This window comes from Hordeum vulgare, chromosome 1H (assembly GCF_904849725.1).
Source record: "Hordeum vulgare subsp. vulgare chromosome 1H, MorexV3_pseudomolecules_assembly, whole genome shotgun sequence".
NCBI classification, from domain to species: domain Eukaryota; kingdom Viridiplantae; phylum Streptophyta; class Magnoliopsida; order Poales; family Poaceae; genus Hordeum; species Hordeum vulgare.
This window is the reverse complement of record NC_058518.1, coordinates 7,441,112-7,448,120: the sequence shown is the minus strand read 5'-3', so window position 1 is coordinate 7,448,120 and position 7,009 is coordinate 7,441,112. Positions and strand designations below refer to the sequence as shown.

The 7,009-nt window shown below is 43.1% G+C and overlaps 1 long non-coding RNA gene across 4 annotated transcripts; it reads left to right on the top strand.

Annotated features, from left to right (window-relative positions):
* The first annotated feature begins 224 nt into the window (after positions 1-224).
* Positions 225-6,288, top strand: LOC123434932. 4 transcript variants are annotated; one of them, XR_006626401.1, is made up of 4 exons: positions 225-1,716; positions 1,809-1,919; positions 3,987-4,097; positions 4,612-6,288. It is a non-coding gene; the product is annotated as an uncharacterized LOC123434932 (long non-coding RNA). The 4 variants fall into 4 exon arrangements; XR_006626350.1 differs by having other exon boundaries at positions 1,806-1,919; XR_006626248.1 differs by having other exon boundaries at positions 225-1,919.
* Positions 6,289-7,009: the final 721 nt, after the last annotated feature.

The following is a 7,009-nucleotide window of genomic DNA, read 5'->3' as shown; positions in this document are numbered from 1 at the left end:
GCCCTATTATTCTGTCAAATGAGTCTTTTTGTTTTTCCTTCTTTGAAATGAAGCATATTGCTTTCGAGTGCTAGACATCACGGAGCTGTTCTATTCTTTTGAATGACTTGTAAGAAGGAGCCAACCATTTGCCAGCTCTATTATAGTTGTTCAAAACGGAAAAAAAACAGGTTCTTGCCTACCTGAAAGATCTTTACAAAAAAATGATTTGTTATTCGCATGATCTCATCTGGTTTGGCGCCTCCCTACAATCTCACTAGAGTACGACTACTATTTTTCTCTGAAGTTGCCTATTTTGTGTATAGTGCTAGACATTATGAGCTGCTCTATTCTATTTTGTGTACATCTAGTTTGCCTCTATCAGTATTCTTTTTAAGAAGGCCGCGCATGTCTCTCCAAAATCTTCAACTTTCGGTCTCGTAATATTTCTGTAGGCTCTTCCTCACCTCACCTTTTCTCTCTCCCTGATCGAGCACCTTCGCCATGGGAGAGGAAGGTTGTTTCATCCGCCTGCTGTACTGCTGCTCTAGGGGACATGCACCTGCTTGTTGTGCTGCTGCTCTGTACGCCATGGACATCCCTCCTCTGGTTCTCCTCGCTCGTCAAGGTAGTAAGCTGCTCTAACCCATCTTCCCCTCTCAAATTCGGTACAAGAAAATGATTTTTGTAACTGGACATCAAAAGCAGAACCGGTGTGTGTTGTTGGTCAAGCAAGAAGAAAGAAAAAAGGCATCCGTTGCCTGCAAAACAAATCTGTGTGTGTGCTGCTCTCCTCCTCCTCTGTTTTTGCTTGTGTCAATTTGCTCCAACAGCTTGCGCGCGTGTGTGCATCCATTGGGAGAGAGAGAGGCTCTTGCCAACACCTCTACAATCTCACCGGAGTTCTATTTTTCTGTGATGTTGCCTATTTTGTTGTTGAAATTGACCGTATCCCTGTGTCAAATGGATATTTTTTCCTCCATTGAAATGAAGCATATTGCTTTTGAGTGCTCACATTGACATTACTGTGGAATAAAATGTTCATTATATGCTCTTCTGTTGAATAACGTGTAAAACAGGTCCAGCCATTTGCCAAGTCTATTATATTTGTTCTAAAAGAAAAGAAAAAAAAAACAGGTTCTTGCCTATCTATAGTATATGTGTTTTCAAAAAAGCTGTATCTTTTTCTTCGAGAGAGATGCACTTCTGTATCAACATTCTTTTTAAAAAGTGACACATGTCTATCCAAAATTTTGAACTTCATGGCCTCGTATAATTTCTTGAGTTGGTGAAAGTAATTGCCGGATACTGAGAGTAACCACAACAGATAAATATGTCATCAAACCACCATGTTCTACCCCATTTTGGAGGAACAAGATTAAAGTCATACCAGCAGAATTAACTACATGAAAGGTCCATCCTTTTCAGGAAAAACCCACCGTGCAGCCCTACGAGCAAGTTCATGAGCAGAAGGATTGAGCTCAATCAATAAATTTGAATACTGGCTAGGCACACATCCACACGGAAACCAGTACTAGATCGAACAGTATTGACCATGGGTTCAGGTTGACAATGGTCATAAACCTCTCATCACTTTGGTATGTTGATTGACCTCTTTTTTGCACTGCATGTGCAGGTGCTAAACATTGGTACGTGTTGGTGGGGCTCGACAAGCTCACCCAGGGAGGGCACCCCCAAGCTGAACTCCATGGAGCCCCGCTCCAGCGTCTAGGACAGGTCTTTGTTACTGGATCCATTACTAGGACATGATTTCTTCTTTTCCTTCTCCATTTGAGATCAACATTCGTTATGTCCTTCTTGTGCAGCAGCAGCAGGATTCCATCGGTACACGAGATGACAAGGGGTTCATCGAGGTGTGTGGTGGTAGGCTCTTTCGTTGGACCCGCTGCCTGTTCGGCATCGGCTCCATAACAGTCATGGTTAGCTCCTCTCCTTCCCCTGCTCCCCTCTGGTTGCGCTCGGGTAGAACAAATACCTGCTTCATTTATATGATAGATGATAATATATGGAACATGTACGTATGGCTTCTTCAGTCTGAATTCGTGTATTTGACTCCTGCTTATATGTAAGAGCATCTATAGCAGACCTCGTATAAAGCCGATCCGCAAAAGTCGTTTGCAGTTCGCGGAAAAACCCTTTTGTGGACCGGCGTGTGCGGCAAAATATCCTTTTATGAGGGTCCATTTTACGGGGTCTGCTGGGCCGCCGCCCACGCTGGCCTGCGAAATCTATTATTTCCATTGCATTTTCAGGCATGAAAACACATTTAGTTGCTTCTTTATTTTCTTCAAAGGCATTGGATACATCATAATTCACCAAATTATTGCTAAAACAGCAAGACCAAAAAAAACAAGAACCACAATTAGACATTTTAGAAGATATCCAACTTCCATAACTGCTCCCACTAGTTGGATCAACATCTTCTCCATGCATTCATTGTTGATCCAGGGGTTCTTCATCTTGCATTCTTCATTCTTCGGCTTTGATTCTAAACAATTAGACGTTGATTCACCTCTAATATCTATTCTAATTGCACATGCAGCTGCATCGTTAGGTTCAATTATACTAAGGAGTGCACGAACATCTATTAAGTTTCTTTCTATCAATAGATCGATGTATTCTTCTTTCCAATACCAAAATTAGCATCTACCTTCCTACACAGATGAACACCTCAATAAGCTACCATAATTTAACCAAATAAGTTGACAAAGCAGAAGAGGAAGAAGGGCATACCCCGTCGTTTCTGCATTTGAAGAATACCCATCCGAGGTGCTGCCGTGTGTTGGATGTGAGCCGCAACACTGTTTCTAGGCAGTCATCGCACTCTATGAGTGGCATCGGCAAGCCGAGCCCAAGCGATGGCCGGAAGAGTCCTTGCCGGCAAACCGACGCCAGCAACTAGAGGATGGAACCAGTACCTGCATGCGGCGCTCGCGCTTTGCCGAGGCTGTGCGGGGTGCTCCCGACCAATCCATGGCTTTGGTGCAGCCAACGGTGGCTGGAAAAGCCAATCTGGTGGTCGCGACAAAACAACCACCGATTTGTAGCTTTCCGGTAAGCCGAGGCACGAGGGCGTGGTGGAGGCCGATCTTGGGACTGCGGCGGCCCACCGTCATGATCCGGACGGCTGGTACGGCCGGAATCGAAGGCGGCACCCGGCGGCGGTAGGTGGGGGAAAAGCGCGGGTGAAATGTCCCACCAACTAACCGCTTAGATATATACAGGGCACCGACGGGGTGGGCGGAAGAACCTGCATTTTCGCGGGTTAGGGTGGGCATTTTGTCGCGCCCCGCAAAAAAAAATTACGGGCCGGACGCGGTAGTGGGGTCTGGTCTAGCAGCATTTTCCGCCTTGACCTGTATTTTGGCGGTTATTTTGCGGGTTCGGCCCTTTTAGGGGGTCTGCTAGAGATACTCTAATAGTACTATGGTGACCATAGGTTGCCATGAGCCCATGACATGGTCATCTATCAAGACCTAAAATATTTGAGAGGTCAACCTGGAAGACTGAATTTGTGCATGTAGCAGCACTCTCCAGTCTCGCGAGCATCAAGTTAATTTTGCAAGTACGATTCCTCGTGCAATTCTGGCTAGACTTGGATCACCTGAAACGAAAAATTACTTGAAGAAATAAATAACGGTCTGCATACATCCGAGTAATCAACTAGTTAATTGTTTGTCGGGTCAACATGTGAGAAATAATTCCAAGGCATGTGGAGGACTTTGTTTCCATTTTTCAGTTAGCCGCATGGTTGATCTGGTTCATTTGCAGTAGTACACATACAAGTTGTCAAAACTAGCGCCTTTCCTGCTCCACTGCCAGTGATAGCAGCAGTAGTCTCACTTTAGATTGTTGGACGTGTGACACTAGCTGTACCCATGCTTGTGACGTTCAATACTTTAAATTTCAGTATCGGCCATTTCCTATTTTCGGATTGTTATCATAATACTTTGACATGGAAATAATGTTTTTTTTTCAATTTACAGAACCAACTAGCCTGTCCTTCCATTTGTGGTATTGATGGCCATGGACCACGGTTCTAGTAGTCGGCAAAGCACGTATCTACTAACTGCTCCTATCCAGGATGCGTGCAAAAGGTGTCACATCATCGCGTTCCTATTCTCATCCCCCCGGCAAAACATCATTGTACACAATGTTGATGCAACAATTGCAACTTGCAAGCTCTATACTAGTTTCAATGGAACCTGGGACTAGCATAGGCCCTGGGACTAGCCGGGGTCCAAACATATATTTTATATTCAAATACAGTTGGAGTGAATCATCATGTCTGTGTTGCTGGGTTAGTGTAGAATATAGCCCATTCTTTCTAAATTAGAGACTTGGTGGCTGGAGTAGGCACTATGTAAACTGGGCATCCTATCATTATTCGGATTCAGGAAAAACAGTATAGCTCAACATGTGAATATATGTCCAGTTCTTTTTGGTTTTCATGTAAATGGTGATAATTTGGAATATATCAAACCATAGCCTGTCCTTACACGATTACACACTTCCCATGTCCATTAGCCTGCTCATGTTTGTTACTACTTCCTAATATATATACATGTTGGTCTTTGTCAGTGTCATGAATTAAATTGTTACATTGTCAAGGTTCCCCTGGAGGTTGGGGCACACCGTGGATGGCTTAAACCCGCCCTTCTTCAGTTACATTCTAGATTGTGGTGCTGATCTCAGTCAGGAAAAGGAAGAGAACATTATTGTTCTTCATCTGTCCGTGAAGAAAGGTACTAGCAACTGCTACTACAACCTAGTACAAGAACTTCCTTTTATCACACTTGCTGCTGCTTTTTACTAGAATTGTCACATATGAGTTGCCATTTGTTATTTTCGTTTTGTTTTGGGGGCCTGCTATATTATAAATACCAAGTTATACCTGAGTTTTTGTCAAAGTATTACTTGAAAGTACAAATGAATTTTGAATGAGTGGAAAACTTAGTAGTAGGCTCATTTTATTAGTTTTCTTCAGTACGATCATGCCTTGTTTTCGTATCATTTTGTTTATGTTGGCAGAATTATTGCACATAATTATAGTTCACATATGATGTTGCATTCGGAAATCGATTTGAACTCATTGAGATGCTCAAGGAGTCACAAACACTCGTCTTGCAATGCAAGCACTTGTGCTGATGACCATCCATCCTTGGTACATTTAATTACATGGCAATTTCTAGGATTCTGGGTTGCGCTGATGGTCTCTAATGCAAGCACTTGTGCTTCTCGTGGTGATTATGGTAAAATAATTAGTGGATTTAGCCCTCAATTTTAGTCCTATGAGTTTTTGTCTTTTGCCGGGTATTGTGTTGCATGCGCTGGAGTGTTTCCCTTGTCGACGTGCTGGGTAATGTGTGTGCTGGTTGCAGTTGGTCCTTGGTTGATCTCCATGCCAGTGGTTGGAATGTTTTGGCTGTGTGATATGTGTGATGGTTTACCAGGCTTTGTTATAAAGAAGCCCCTTATGGCATGTCCTCTAAAACACTATAACTCTGATTCGTCTACTAGTGATGACATGGTTGTTTGATTCCTAGGGTTGTTATCAAATTCTGGCATGTTCTGTCCTATGTACCCTAACAGTGCATTCCTGATATCAATCGTTCCTATGATCATGTACAGTTCATTTGGTCATTTTCACTGTTGCTTGATCATCTATTGTTGCTCGATTGTCTAAATCTTCTTGATTTGGAAAGCTAGACATGCTATTTCCTAACTGCTAGCTCCATAACAGAACATGTATTTCTTTTCACTCATTCATGACTCTCATTTTAATGGGTTTTGTCAATGAAACAATGCAAGATAGGAGTGGGATCACTGAATTGTTTTACATAGATTAGATGACCGGCCGATTGCTATTTTGTTGTGTGCATGTTTACTGGACACATACATTACACTTTTTTTAGCTTGCTCATTATAGACTGGACATTGGTCATGTGGAAGGACTAGCAGACGGATGGCTGCTTGCCCATCCTAGCAAACATGGTGAGCTTCCCCCCTCCTCCACATCTGCATAGCACGCACAGTTTGTATGTTTTGGTTTTCTCGCGTGATTTGAGAACAAAGGCGCAAGCATGGTTCAAAGTAGACTACTCTCCTCTGCTGGTATGGTCACTCGGTTCTGAACTTTAAATTGTATATAATCTTAAAGTGGAGTAATCCCCTGTATCAAATCTGACTTCACCATGATTTGAGTGGAATAATAAGAAGAATATGCATAGCTTCTTGTTGTTAGTTTGTTTGGCATAAAAATTAACATGCGGTGACAATTCTTTTGTTAGTTTTTTATCAAGGCGTGGGAAGTTGTGTCTCTTGATGCGACGACCATCACAGACAAACCGCCAAGTGCTATTGGCAAATGATAGAGGGTCAATTCCTCTGCTTCATGGCGAAGTATCCCAATAGAACACCGCTCACCTTGAGGTCTCTTCAAGGTCGTTGGGACGCTATCAAGCCGGTTTGTAGCCGTTGGGCTGCTTGCTTGGAATAAGACCGCAATGCACCACCAAGTGATACCGTTGAATTGAACTATGTGAGTTCTTTCTCACGTTGTACTTTAAATGTTTGAAACATGTTTCATATGTTGAATTTTGTTTTTGTTTTTTAGGAGTAATTGTGCAAGAAAGGTACAAGGACATGGAAGCTTCCCATGGTAGGTCATTCAACCTAGAGCATTGTTCGAAATTGCATCAACATAGCCAAAACTGGGAGTTCATTGAGGAAGAATCCCCACCGAAGAATGGCTCCCTCACCGAGACGGATGATGATGATGAAGATGATGATGGCCCAAGAAACAAGAACAAGTCGGATGGAAACAAAAAGGCGAAGGACAAGATCAAGAGGGAATCGAAGGCATCAAGCTTGCATGATAAGATAGATATCATGGTGCAATCAAATGAGGAGATGAAGCAGGAGTTGGCCGAGAAGAAAGCGCAGGAGAAGCAAGAAAGTGGCCCTTACTCAAGGAAGAAGGGTTGTGCAAGGCCGCCATTGAGGAGAG